This window comes from Galleria mellonella, unplaced genomic scaffold (assembly GCF_026898425.1).
Source record: "Galleria mellonella isolate WM207_F2 unplaced genomic scaffold, CSIRO_AGI_GalMel_v1 utg643, whole genome shotgun sequence".
Lineage (NCBI taxonomy): Eukaryota > Metazoa > Arthropoda > Insecta > Lepidoptera > Pyralidae > Galleria > Galleria mellonella.
In genome coordinates, this window is record NW_026442135.1 from 1541868 (window position 1) to 1557317 (window position 15450).

General features: G+C 33.9%; 1 protein-coding gene across 1 annotated transcript in view; it reads right to left on the reverse strand.

The window, feature by feature from the left end:
* Positions 1-15450, reverse strand: part of LOC113511292 (ceramide glucosyltransferase) — a 69448-nt gene that overhangs the window by 27401 nt on the left and 26597 nt on the right. The gene's annotated exons all lie outside the window — the stretch shown is intronic.

The following is a 15450-nucleotide window of genomic DNA, read 5'->3' on the forward strand; positions in this document are numbered from 1 at the left end:
TGATCTTTATACGGTATAAAGTGCAAATCACACTGAGAGCTAAGCTATGCTAACCTTACTTTGTTGGAGGGAAAGGAATTGTTAGTAATAGGGTCAAATAACCCCATTACTAGCAATATACCCTGTCAGGTCGACCTCCACGTGGTCCCTTCTGAAAACCATCGTGCAGCATCGTGCATTCCAGGTGTATTCATCACGATGAGCTAACTGACCCGCCCTTACATTCTCACCTATCATCCCTCAATGGTGCCCCGTCAGTGTATACCGATAGCGCAGGAGGGCTACCATTCCAATATTATCCATTAAAAAACTGGTATATGATATACTCGTAAGAAGGTCAGACATATATCCGTAGTGCGTAAAATTCTCTTGAAATCTATTTATTTTTGGACGTCGCTTATCTTCCTTAAATGTTTGCAGATAATAGAATCAAGGATAAAACGATATCAAATGTATTCCATAACCGCCTATAAACACGCTAGAGGACTCGTAAGCCAACACCGTTGTGTATTTTAAAGCCGAAATTGTAAAGACAAACAAAAGATATCTCGTGTAATTTAATTTTTCAGCGTTATCACAATGAATTGCCGGTATCATTGACATTCATATTTTAACTACTTTAGTTCTTTCTAGAAAGTTCTTTGTTGCACCACTCAAGAAACTCAACCTCGAGGGTTGCATAGTTGAATAGATTAATACCAATTTCCGCTTAGACACCATCATGCAAGTGAATCCATCACTAACTAACCGCCGCCCATGATCACCCACAACACTAGTGGTATTGCAGGTGTGCTGCCGGACTTTTAAAAAGGAATATACTCTTTTCTTGAAGGTTATGTTGTCGTATCGGTTCGGAAATACTGGAAGTTGATTCCAAAGAATGGTTGTGCGTGGAAGAAAGTGCCTTGAAAAACGCACGGTGGAAGACCACTACTCGTTCAGATGATTGAGATGAAACTTTAGTTAATGGCGGGTTGTACGGTGGTGAAAATCAGCAGCAGGTATCAATCCGAACAATTCCTCAGAACACTCCCCATGATAAATTCGGTAGAATATGCACAGAGATGCAACATCTCTGCGCAGTTTCAGTGGGTCGAATCGGACAGTAAGACGCTGACTATCAATAATTCGAGCCGCCCGACTTTGAATGCGGTCTAACAGAAGGAGTTGGTACTGTGGCGCTCCTGCCCATAGGTGAGAACAGTATTCCATATTTCTTTATACAATTTTAGGCGGTGTTCCGGCATGAAATACTGTCTCACCCTATTGAGCACTCCTAACTTTTTGGAAGCTATCTTAGCCTTTTCCTCCAGATGATCGCAAAACTGGACGTCGCAAGATATGTCGCAACGCTCAGAACTCCTAGACTTGACTTTTTATCAAGGGAAGTGCCCTGAAAGTGAGGAGATACGACAAACGGCGTCTTTTTTGCGGTGAACGCACAGACTAAGGTAACACATAGGATCTATAATATGATGGTATCAGGCAGGGGGAAGCACAAAAGATCCCAATGGGTCGACGTGCATTGGCTTAGCTATCCCCATATGCGAATATACTCGTATGATAAGATCCATTAAAAACTGAGGAGCATCGGTGCTCCTCAGTTTTTACTATCGAACTAAGAATCTCCCCCCCCCCCTGGTATCATCATCACATATTTACAATTGAGTGTTTATATTTTTATGAAATGTTTAATTTGCAGCTTAATTTGTCAGTCACTTACTCGTTGATAGGCACTTAACATATAAATCAACCAGAGACAATGTTTACCTCTCTCATATTATATCTGTAGCGGACTATATTTGCATGCAAAATGGATTGTTTACCGTTAGGAATATTTTTAAACTATTTATGGAGCAAAGTCGTGAGGAGTCACCGATATGTTTACAGTATTGTTATCTGCTTGCTCTATAGTCAGTAATCAAATATATGTAAGAATCAAATGAAGTCATCTACATAATTACGTGTATTAATATTTACATAAGATAAGTGTGTAATTTTTTTACAGCGAGGCCGATCTGAGGTATCTACCATTTCTCTGTATTTTAATTTGATAGTATCGCGGAGTAACCTTTTTATGGGCGATCATTATAATAAATTTAGTTCATATTGGTCCTTAAAATACAGATATCGCTGCGGTATTAATTGAAACTTAAATTTTACAGATAGATTTAGACTTTAAACCTCTAAACTTGGAGAATTGGCGCGTCAGAATCGACTCGACTCTTTTTCTGCTTGCCTATTTTGATACATGTGTTATACTCGTGTTTCTGTCGTTCTTACATTACTTTGAAATATCAGAGTGTAGAGTATGGCAATTAAATTTCATGTTACGGTGGCACTACACCACAATTCTGAGGAATGGCAGTGTATGAGGGATGTTATTGACGTAACAGTGTATTCTATGACGTGTAGCTTGTATGGCTAAGGTTACTACCTCCTATCAGGAGGACAGTCAGCTAATTTGCAATCCTGAGTTACATAAAAAATGTTTTCATAGCGTCAGTGGCGGACTAACTTTGAAACGTCTCGATTTTCTTCATCCATATTTGTCATATTTCCTTGTGTGTGCTATGTATGTTATATGTGTATGTTTATGTATTTTGTACATATAAATGTATATATATATATATATATATATATATATATATATATATATATATATATATATATATATATATATATATATATATATATTAAGTAGTTTAATAAATTATACGTATTTTTGTGCATAACAGGTTTTTGTATTTTACGAAAAATGATTAATTCACTCTTGCGCCACTTTTCCCTTTAACCAAAGGTTGTCTGTAAGAGATTGCCCTAGCGATAAGACCGCCTTTTGTACCTTTATGTGTATATTTCAATCTGTATTTATGTTACTGTATTTCACTTGAATTATTCACTTGTCATTGTATATTTTTATATATGGTGCAATAAAGAGTTAAATAAATAAATTCATATTTTATACCTGTATGTATAATTAAATCTAATTTAAATTTCACTTGCAAGGTTTTAACTAAATAAACACATAGTGTGTGGGCAGCAGTAATGCAAAACAGAAGCCTGAACAACAATAATAAATATGCATATAATTCACAAATCTCTATATCTGTATTTGAAATATACGCTACTAATTACATCAGCTTTTTAAACTGGTGGTCTCATTCAACTTTGCCGTCCTGGGATTGGGATCGAAATCACATCGTATGAACGTTGAATGACTTTTTTTTTTCGTTGAATGAAAAAAAAAGTAGTATACTCTGTTATGTCCATGGTACTGCTTGTTGTTTATAGGCGACGGTTACGACATTTCATCAGGTGGGCCATCAGCTTGTTTGCTACTCTAAGTTACATAAAAAAAGGAAATCGTAATAACTTGAGGTACAAATTAATATGGGAGAGACTGGTGCCTGCAGTTGGTTTTGAAAAGACATGCGTTAAATATAAGTTTTTCTTATATTTAACGCAGATTTAAGATCCATTTGACGTCTATTTATATTCGATATTATTTGCATTTCAGTGATAACGGTTTGATAACATCAAAAGTTATATTCTGCAGCACAAGCATTTTAATCTGTGCCTGATTGACTAATATACAAGTATTTATACAAATTTTCGCATTATTTTAGGAGGATCATGTACAAATCCTTTACACAAACTTGTTGGGTTTTCCTCAATAACAAAAAGTGGATTTCAGAAAAAAAAAATGTAAAGAACTATACTAAAAAAGTCTAGGCATCTGAGTGTCTGTATTATTGTAATTATTAAATTATATTTGGGGCCTTGACTCGAGTTGTTTGTTTTCAACTGTTTAAGCAATTATTTTTATATGATGACATGACATTTATATAAAAAAAAAATTTTTAAACATATGTGTTATTTTAAATTTTTAACTAACTCTCTAGTGGTTGAAAACATCGTTAATGTTGTAATATGTAATGTTGGATTTCAATATGCTCCGCGAAATGTATGTCATATGTTACGTTCATCTACAAGGGGAAAGATATACATATATTATGTTATGCTATCTCATCTTTGTATCTCTTCTTTGCATTCATCCTTCGACCACAACGACAACAGTTGACATCTGCTTTTGACTACCCCATTAGGGATTATAGTCGTGAGCTTATTTTTTTATTTTCAACAAACTTAAAAAAAAAAAAGAACGGTTACCAATTCGGTTGCATTGTTTTGTATATTTGTTACTTCAGAACTCTGTTATTTACAAACCGATTTGGAAAATTCTTTTCTTATCTGAAAGGAAGAAATCTTTCACATTAATTCATTAGTTTAATTTTTAAATCAAAATATTTAACTTGTTTTGCCACGATTGAAGTCCGTATTTTTTGTCTAACTTATGGCCATGCAAGACAGACATATATTCTAAATTGACCTGTGACAATTTTGTACATTGAACAATTTAGCGACGACCTTCAATACCACACAAGCGCTACGTTTGTTTCCGCGAGTCAACATTAGTTTTTTGTTGGCAAAACAGTGTATAAATTATGTCAAACCATTGTTCGGAGAATCACCTAAACCTCATAGTTCAACGATGTTAGAATATCTTAGAATACTTTGATACGTTTAATAAACATTCTCATCGAAGTTTCTCGATACATATACGCAAACATTTTGTATATACATAGGAATCTTCAAATCTGTCTTAAAAATAGATAGATACTCTTTATGGTTTCCTCCAAAAGATAACAACAGTATACTTATTATAAATATAAATAATTACAAGAAATAATCACAATGAGAAAACAATGGGCGACCTTATCGCTAAGAGCGATCTCTTCCAGGCAACCTTTGGATGGAGAGGAGTGATTATAAACAATTTGGTGGGAGGCACGATGAAAAATTTTGTTAGTTCTAAATATAATAATATAAATATTATCCCTACTCATTATTATATTTATGTACATACACACACACACATATACACACATAGTGATTTCAATAATCTTAACACTAAATACAAATTGAAATTTGTTGTTTTGAAGTATTTTTTAGAATAAGTTAATAAGTCTTTTATAAGAATGGGCATTAAATGTTATAATATGATACCAAAGGATATTTTGGATTTACCTTTTAATAAATTTAAAATTGTTATTAAAAACACTTATTGAACAAATACACTAAACGATTATTTGAATGACAAATGTGTATGGTGTTAGTCGATCATGCACGAACTTTTTAATGATCATGTAATGTTCGACATAGTAAAATAGTTAGTATAGTAGTTTAAATAAATACACATAATGTTAACGGAGATTTAAAAGAGTAACTGTTGACTTTCTTGTAGGTACTTCTCAACAGATAACAACATTCCGAACTATGCAGTAGATTTATAAAAAAAAATACAATTTAAAAGTGCTTGTAAATAAGTATATTTGAATTAAGATGAATTTGAATTATTTAGCTTTTAAAAATAAAATATTTATAAATAATTTGACTGTTTTGTCATCATCATTTCAGTTGTTAATCGCTCACTTATAATGTGTCGCCCACGATACCCTTCATGCATTGCCATTCCTGAGGACTAAGGTGTTATGCGTCTGTTCATGGCGCCTGTGTTATTAAAAAAAAGATAAACTTCCGCTTCGGGATAAGAGCCGTGACATCGCTATATCAATTCGCGACTGTGACGAAATCGTGTCTGGTTTTTTTTTTTGATGAGTGAAAAAGGTATGGTAACCCCGCCTGCGTTAACGGGATACGCTGGCGGAGCACCAGTGAAGGATAATAAGTGAGGATGAAGTAGGTCAGTTAGCCCATCGTGATGAATTCAACAAGAATTGTTCACGATGGTTTCCAGGGGGAACCACGTGGAGGTCGACCTATTAAGGCACATTGCTAGCAATGGGGCTGTCAAACTCCATTGCTAACAATTCCTTTCCCCCAATCATGTCTGGTTGGAACATTGTTGAAAGTCAAGATATCCTTAGGTAAACAATAATATTATTTTATTTACGTGCAGCTCGAAAGTGGATACAAAACTTTTTTTTATGTGCTATAATGAAATAATAATCCCGCCTGCGCTATCGGTGTGCGCTGGCGGAGCTTCAGTGAAGGATGATAGGTGACGATGAAAACAGCTCAGTTAGCCCATTGTGACGATATCCACTAGATTTAACTACTATGGTTTCCAGTAGGAACCGCGTGGAGGTCGACCTGATAGACTGTATTGTTAGCAATAGGGCACTTAGAACTCATTACTAACAATCCTTGCCCCCGGTTACTAAACTTGGTACGACAAAGCCATGGTGGTTTTGTAAGCATCATTATTTTAAATGTAAATTAAGGTAGTAACAAAAAAGGTACACAAACCTACTGCGCTACCCCAATTAATGTTACAAGAACAAGGACATCATGATTAGTAAGTATAAGGAAATTTGTTTATGATTTTCGTATAGTATCTACTGTTTAACAAATATTACTTTTCTAGTTAGGTACTGATTCTAAAGTACTTTGTGAAATGTTTATTGCCAGCACATTGGAACACCCAACAGTCCATCTCTAACTGCTGATAAATCATAATATAGTTTAATTATAATAATTAATATAGTAGTTTAGGCTTTCCATGGGCAGATAGAGTTTTCAAAAATAATATATATATTATATCACTGGCTGATAATATTATAATTTATAGAAAGCTACTTAGTTTTCTATAGGTGAAAGAATTTTTTAAATCGGTCGAGTAGTTTTTGAGTTTATCCATTAAAAACAAACAATAAAATTGATAGCTGCTGCTGATTTTTACCAAACAACCCGCCACAAATTTAAGTTTAATTCTCAGTAGCGATCATTTTCAGTAGTGGTCTTGCATCGTGTGTATTTCAAGGCACATTCTTCAACGCACAACCACGTTTTGGAATCAACTGCTGTTGGAGCAGTAATTCCGAACAGATACAAGATAGTAGTCTTCAAGAAAAGAGCATATTCCTTTTTAAAATGCCGGCAGTACCTGCAATTCCTCTTGTGTTGTGATTACTCGTGGGCGGCGGTAATCACTTACCATCAGGTGAGCTGCATGTACGTTTGCCCCTGTGTTTTAAAAAATCTTTTCTCTTTATACTCGTATTATATATTATAGAAAAATGCTTTAAAAATATGATAAAAATAAAGTGAGAGTCCAGGATCGCACTTTCCAGCAGGTAAGTCCTTTGTCTTTGGACAAGTTTCAATGACAAATAAGCTGACGACACCACTGTTGGAAAATTGGTAATTATCACGCAAATATATGATTGTACTATGACATCACAAAACACGCTATAACATAGTGAATGGGTCGTCTATTAACCCTCATGCTGGATCCACACTATAGTGTTGATCTCGGTATGGTAAAATATTTTAATGCAGCAGTAACCGGTTTAATTTACGTGTAATTTAAATTACGTGTAATTAGATCGAGACAGCTCGAATAGTTTCGGGATCAATTCGTGATCTTTGATCATGAGCGGTTGTGACGCGAGCTAGATTGTTATTACATTAAAATATAATGTGTGTTTACGAAACTGTTTACGATAAAATGGGTAAAATATTATTATATATGTAATTTTAATATGTACGTATATTAATAATTATTAGTACCGCATTCGAGTATTCTGATACTTTCCTATGGTTGACTGGGAGAGAATGCTTTTAGCATTAAGTCCGCCATGTACATTCACATTATAATTCAGTTCCGTTCTGATCAATCTCGAAGTGTTTCTACTGATCATACCGAGAGCGATTCGAGATCGGCACTATAGTGGCCATCCAGCCTTATTGGTATCCCGTCCATGAAAATAAATATCTCAGGCTAATAATATTCCATTTTCATCCATTTATAAGTACATGTAGTTCTGCTAATTAAACATGACTGCCCTGACAATAAAAGAACTATTTCAAAAAATATATATCCAGTGTCATTTGATGTTTTTTTTTATACAACTTAGAATGGCAAACAAGCTGACGGCCCACCTGATGGAAAGTGGTAACCATCGCCTATAGACATGAGCAGTACCATGGACATAACAGTTTCGCCCATGATACCCCCCATACGTTGCCTTTCTGAGAACTCAGGTGTTATTCCTCTGTACCCTGTAAATTCACGATATATCCCACCCAAATTTCAAATAAATAAATAAATAACTGTTTCATGGTAGAAACACGAATGAGACAGCGGTACCCAAGCGTACATGACTTTTGTACAAAGTCTCCCTCTGGTAAATCTAAGTAAGTAATAAAGTAAGGAAAATCTAACGATATCCTATACATCCAATCCTCAGTATTTAGTGCATTAAGAAGTTATAGTGTAATAAAGAAATTCACGAATAGTTTGTCTTTGAAAAAATTATAGTCCTTTAGGCAAGTGTGTCAGAAATATTATTTCTAATTATTTTTCAAGGTTGCCTGGAAGAAATCCCTCTTAGCGATAGGACTACTCATTGTTTTCTTAATGTATCTAGTCTTGTCTTGTAATTGTTTATATTTATAATAAGTTTACTCATATAATCTTTTGAAGGGAACAACAAACAGTGTCTATGTATCTATCATTGTGTACAGCACATGTAAATGTTCAAGTCTATAGGCGCGGTTATCGTTTTTTATCGGGTTGGTCGTTGACTTATTTGCCAGTTTTTCGTTCAAGTTGCATAAAAAACATTTATCTAGTACAAAGCTATGACTCAGCCAATGCCGTAGATACCTATTGTAGTTTGTAATTATTTGTAATGTAATGTTACTTTATGATGTAATTTTATAATTCGTAGAAAGTCGAATAGATATTTCCAGTAGTATGTAGGTACATTAATTTATTGTGCAGTAAGTATTTAAACTACGAGTATAAACAATGCAAGTATACTGTGTTATCAATGGTTATGTATGATTCAGGCTAATATTTTTATTTATTGGTAATTTCTTTGTTTAACAATACAGGATGAAATCTTTAGTTTGTGTCCTGCCAATAAGACGAAACATTTTCACCAAAGGATTAAAAAATGAATTTCAATGGATTAAAAAACGACAAAAATTGATGTTGTCCTGACCTAACCTGATGATGCAGCATCATCTCCAATCTGCAGGATACCCAACTTCTTAAAAATTTGCAACGAATGAATCATAAATACATTTTCACGTTCTGTTACTAACTAGGTACTATAGACAGAACCTAATAGAATAAACCACTGTATTATTATGCAGAATCCTAATTATACTAATTTCCTAAGACTGATAATTAAAAAAAAACAAATGTATTTGGCCTAGAACTGTAGAATTTGTGGTGAAGATATGTTACCAGCTGAAAAAAATTTGCCAGCAAAAGGAATACTTAAAATCAGATTTTTTTTATAACACTGATGTGGTAAACAAGTATACAGCTCACCTGATGGTAAGCAGTTACCGTAGCTTATGAACGCCTGCAATACCAGAGACATTACGCTCGCGTCATCGCTTACCCTGAAAAAGCCTCTTTACCCCTTTTTTTAAGAACCCCAAGCTGTAGTCTTTTGGAAAACTTCGACAGGGAATTCACTCCATAACCCAAACATTCGTGGAAAGAAACATCTCTGAAATCGCGCTGAACGCGACCATTTAGACTCTACGTTATGAAGGTGAACTTTCCGTCGATGGTGAACTGTTCGATGGTAGAAAGTGGCCGTGGGCATTATCTTGAACAATTATTTTGAGAACAATCCATTGTACAAGCGATAGAACATGCTGAGTGAGGCAAAATCTCTCCTAAGACTCTCGATGCCGCTTGTAAACCTAGGATCATCGACAGTTCTCATAGCTCGTCCTTGCACTGAGTCGAAGGGTTCAAGCTAGTAACTAGGTGGTCCTGTCCATAGGTGATAACAATACTTCAAGTGGAGCCGGATTTACGATTTATAGAGCATTAATCGTTGATACGGCGGTAAGTATTGCTTCGCTCTATTAAGCACACCGATTTTTTTGGATGCCAGCTTCACCTTATCTTAGAGGTGACCATGGAACTATACGTTAATAGAGATGTCGACATCAAGGATTCTAATGCTTTTAGATTTATTAAATGGCATGCCCTGGAATCGTGGAAACACAGCAAATGATTTTTTTTAACTATTTTATTTACTTAATTGAAAATAATTAGGCTAAATTAAATGAAGTTAGTTTCACTTAGCTTATCTCTCATTGTGGCTTTTTGACACAAATCGACTGCTTTCCTCAAGATTTATTACCAACAAATATTTTTGTTAAATTCGTTAAAACTCATATTACGTTTTTTTAATTTCAATACTGTATATATATATATATATATATATATATATATATATATATATATATATATATATATATATATATATATATATATATTATCATATAAATACTGTATTAATCTGTTTTATGAATATTTGTGTTTTTATCCAACATAGAATGGCAAACAAGCTGACGGTCCACCTGATGGAAAGTGGTAACAGTCAGAGCAGTACCAGTATACTCTGTACAGAAACAGTATACTCTGTTATGTCCATGGTACTGCTCATGTCTATAGGCGACAGCTATCACAGCTTGGGCCGTCAGCTTGTTTACCATTCTAAGTTGCATAAAATAGTAACTATTTTAGAGGAAAGTTGTTAAATTTATTGGATATGTTACACTGAAAACGAATAGTTTTCTGAGAATAGAAATTGACTGGTACTTGTTCTTGTTATGATATTATTTTGTATCGCTCGCACATTTACTTAGTACTTACAACGAGGTAAAAACGCAAGTAAATGCAAGGTTAATTTTGTACAGTATTAAGCATTGCACGTACATTGCGTTAGTGATCACTATACAAGGAGTTCCTGTGACATCGAACACTTTATAGGCTTGAATAATATTCGCATCCGTACAACTGATGAACAAGAAACCCGCTATATGAATAAATTCTTTTTCGACTGATAATGTATAATGATTATTTTTGTAATGCTTAGAATTGAAACCATGAGACCTTGGAGAGTGGAGACTGGGAGATTATACAAATCTCTGATCGCCTGATCGACGTTAACATTAAATGTTTGGCTAAGGTATCCTTGTCCATATAAAAAGGAAATGTGAAAAAACAACGACGGAGATTTGGCTTCTATTTCCTTTTTATTGTCAGTGTTTTATTATTAAAAATTAAAATATTTAGTTTAATTTTAGATTTACACCATTATCTCTCTACTTTGTAGTCATACTCATTCTAGAATGATTTTTAAAATTTGTTGTGTTTTGTGGGTTTCTATATTGGGTGTAGTATTTAAATGCTATTATTATAAACAACAGATTTATTATACGTATTAATTTTGTAAAAGCAAAGCGATAGCAGACAGCGCAAATCTGACAGAACATTTTGACATTTTGTGTTGAGGTGCGTTCCGAGCGTACGTAACACTCCCCCACGTTGTAACTTAAAGGTTCAATCTGTTTGTAGGTTTTCTGATTCTCGTACTTCGGCGAAGTACAACTGGTTGCTCGACACCACTCGGAGATGCCGGCGTAGCTACTGGTGCGAGCTGTGGCTGTGTCACATTCTCTGTAATAGAACCTGGAATAAATAAAGATTTTCTTTTCGAAACAGGCTTATTATTCTCCGTTCCTGTTTCATGGCAGGGTGAAGTTTCCAGTACAGGTGAGTCAGGTAAGTATTCTCTCCCATCAGGTGTATAATTCAATCTTCTTTCTTTTTCAGGTGATGATACAGATGTCGCAGCTGGCGTGGCTATCAACTTAGGTAAGTAAGGTAAGTATGAAACATCATTTCCTTGAGTACACATAGTTCTTCTTATCTGATCTATATGCCTTGTATGTATTTTTCCATCCACTTCCACATTGTAGTGTAGTTTTCCTTTCTTTTGTATTACTTTCCCAATTTTCCATTTATTACTGTCATAGAATCTAATCTGCACTCTGTCTCCTTCTCTATATATTTTATTAAATCCTTCTGTATTTTGTTTCATATTCATTTCTGTAGTTAGATCTCTTTTTACTAAGTCTATTTTTGTTCTATATAACCTTTTAAACATCATTTCCGCTGGACTTAATCCTGTAGTATTATTAGGAGTTTTTCTGTACATCATCAAAAATCTTGATAACTTTTCCATTAATGTGCCTTTCTCATGGATCATGCTTTTAATTTTATTTTTAAAAGTTTGTACATATCTTTCAGCCTGTCCATTTGTAGATGGATGAAACGGTGCTGTAAACTTGGACTGAATTCCATTTTCTTTCAGAAATGTCATCATTTCTTCTGAACGGAACTGTCTTCCATTATCTGATACTATAGTTATAGGTAGTCCAAATGTAGTAAATAAGTTTTTTAATATTTTAATAGTAGCTGTAGTTGTTATGGATGTAGTAGGTATTACTTCTAGCCACTTGGTGTATGCATCCACAACAATCAGAAAATATTGATCAAAAAAATGGTCCTGCATAATCAATGTGAATTCTACTCCATGGTTCTTTTGGGTATTCCCAACTGTGTATAGGTATTTTTGTAGGATTTTTCTGTAATAAACAACATGGTTTACATTCATTTACCATTCTTTCTATATCTGCATCTATATTTTTCCACCAGACATAGCTTCTTGCTAGTGCCTTCATTTTTACAATACCAGTATGAGCTGTATGTAATTCTTGTAGAATTGCAGGTTGTAATTGTTTTGGAATGACTATTCTTATTCCATAGAAAATGCAGTTACTTTGTATAGAAAATTCATGTAGTCCTTTTGTATAATTTGTACCTGATTGAATATCCTGATATAATTTCTGTAATTCTAAATCTTTAGCTGTAGCTTCTTTAATTTTCTGGAATGTAACTGGTAGTACTGTAAGTTGATTCAAGTAGAATACATCATCATCTGTTAGTTGGTTATATTTTACTGTAGGGTGTTCTAACCTTGAGAAATAATCTGCATTTGCATGTTCCGTAGACTTCCGTACTTTTATATTGTAGTCAAATCCAGCAAGAAAATTTGCATAGTGTAATAGTCTTACAGCGGTAGTTGTAGGCATAGGCTTTTCCGGATGAAGTATTCTTGCTAGTGGTTGATTGTCAATTATTAATGTAATCTTGCGTCCATAGCAATAATGAAAGAACTTTTTCAAACCCCATATCAATGCTGCTGCCTCTTTATCCAGCTGGCTGTAGCCTTTTTCTGCACTGGTAAGTGATCTCGATGCAAATGCTATCGGTCTCTCCTTATTATCTGGCATAATGTGTGACAACACTGCACCAAATCCAACAGGTGATGCATCAGTAGCTAATGTAATTGGTAAGTGTGTATGAAAGGGTGTAAGTACCTTTTCGCTACATATTTCCTTCTTTAATTCTTGAAATGAAGTTTCACATTCTTTTGACCATATAAATTTTATATTTTTCTGTAGAAGTGTATATAGAGGATTTAGTTTTGAAGCTAGATTAGGAATGAATTGTTGGTAATAATTAACCATTCCCAGAAATGTTCTTAATGTAGATACATCAGTGGGACGTGGACTATTCTTAATATCATTTACTTTTTCTTCAGTAGGATGCAAGCCGTTCTCATTTATTTTATGTCCCAAGTATGTAATAGATTTCTTCAAGAATTGGCATTCATTTTTATTTAAATGTAGTCCACACTCTTTTAACTTTTGAAAGATAGTTTGTATTCTTTTTAATAATTCTATGTATGTCTGTCCTTGAATAGCTATATCATCGAAGAAACAGGCTGTACCTGGTAGTCCCTGGAGGGTCTGATCCATGTATCTTTGCCATTGATTTGGAGCGTCTTTGACACCAAACATTAGTCTATTGACTTTAAATGTACCTTTGCATGTACTGATGGCTTGCATTTCAGCTGTGGCTGGGTCAGTTTTCATGTGTAAATATGCCTGATTTATATCCAAGGTACAGAAATATCTACCACCACTTAGTTTGGAGAAAACTTCTTCCACTCTTGGGATTGGGTACTTATCATCAAGTAAATTTTTATTTAATGTGGCTCTGTAATCAGCACACAACCGTACACTGCCATTCTGCTTCACGACTGGTACTACAGGCGTTCCCCATTGTGAATATGTAACTTTCTCTAATATCCCAGCCTTCTCTAATCGATCAATTTCGTTTTCAACTTTTTCTTTTAGTGCAAACGGTACTGGTCTTGCCTTGATGAAAATTGGTGTAACATTTTCTTTTAAACTGAATTTCACTGTGTAGTTCTTTATTTCTCCAATTTCTTCTGAAAATATCTCTCTATATTGATCTATTAATTTTTCTAAATTTTTCTTGTATTGTTCTTCAGTTATATCATTTTTCCCGATCTCTATTTTATTTATTTCCAAACGTACTCCTAATTTTCTTAACCATTCTCTTCCCACTACTGGGTCGACTTTCCTATTAAGAACAAATAATCTTCCTGTAATTTTCTTATTTTTGTATTGTATTTTTATGTTACAAATTCCTATTGGGTTTATAATTTCACCAGTATAAGTTCTCAATTTTATTTTTGAATTTTCTAGTTTTAAATCACTGAAATATTTATTATAATATTCTGTAGAACAGGTGGTGACTGCGGCTCCTGTATCCAATTCCCATGTATGTCTCTCTTTGCTATGTAATTGTAATGTAATTTTAAACTTTTCATCCTTTTCGCTGTTTTCTATTTTATGTATTTCATAAATTTCATCTTGACTTGAATATTCTTCATCTTCAATTGTAGTAATTTGTTTTTGTGACTTAAAGCAAACTGATTGGATGTGTCCTTTTCGGTTGCACTTTTTACAATATAATTTATTCTTCAAATAACATTTATTTGCCTTGTGGTTTGATTTTCCACATCTATAACAGCTGCCTTTCTTACCTGTATTTTTGTAAATTTTTGGTATAGGTTTTTGTGAAATTTTATTAATATTGGGCATATGAACATCTGGCCCCATTTGTTGGGTTTCACTTTTGAATGTTTCGATTGCCATTGCAATCCTTATTATTTCATCAAATGATGTTTGTGATGATTCTTGTAATAACCTTTCTTTAATTTCTGAACTGCGAAGACCTCGTATGAATTGTACACGTAAATGTGTATCAAATGTTGTAGATTTACATGAATTGCAGATAAAATTGCATTTTCCTCCTATTTCCTTTAGTCCCGCTACGTAGTTAGCGATAGATTCATTTTCATTTTGAATCCTTAAACAGAATTTGTGTTGTTGAGCAACTTTTCCTGGTTCTGGTGCAATATGGTTCTTTAATATCTCAACAAGTTGTTCATATGTTTTATTTTCCAGTGTATCTGGAGCAGTAATATTTTTGAGGACTTGGTAATATTTAGCACCAATACAATTTAAGAAGATTTGCAACTTTGTAACAGGGCTTGTAACCCCTTTAAGATTAATATAATTGTTCAATCTTTGTATGTATGATCCAAAAGATTCGTGGAGTTCATCATAAGGTTGTAAAACAATACCACTTACTGTGTTATTACT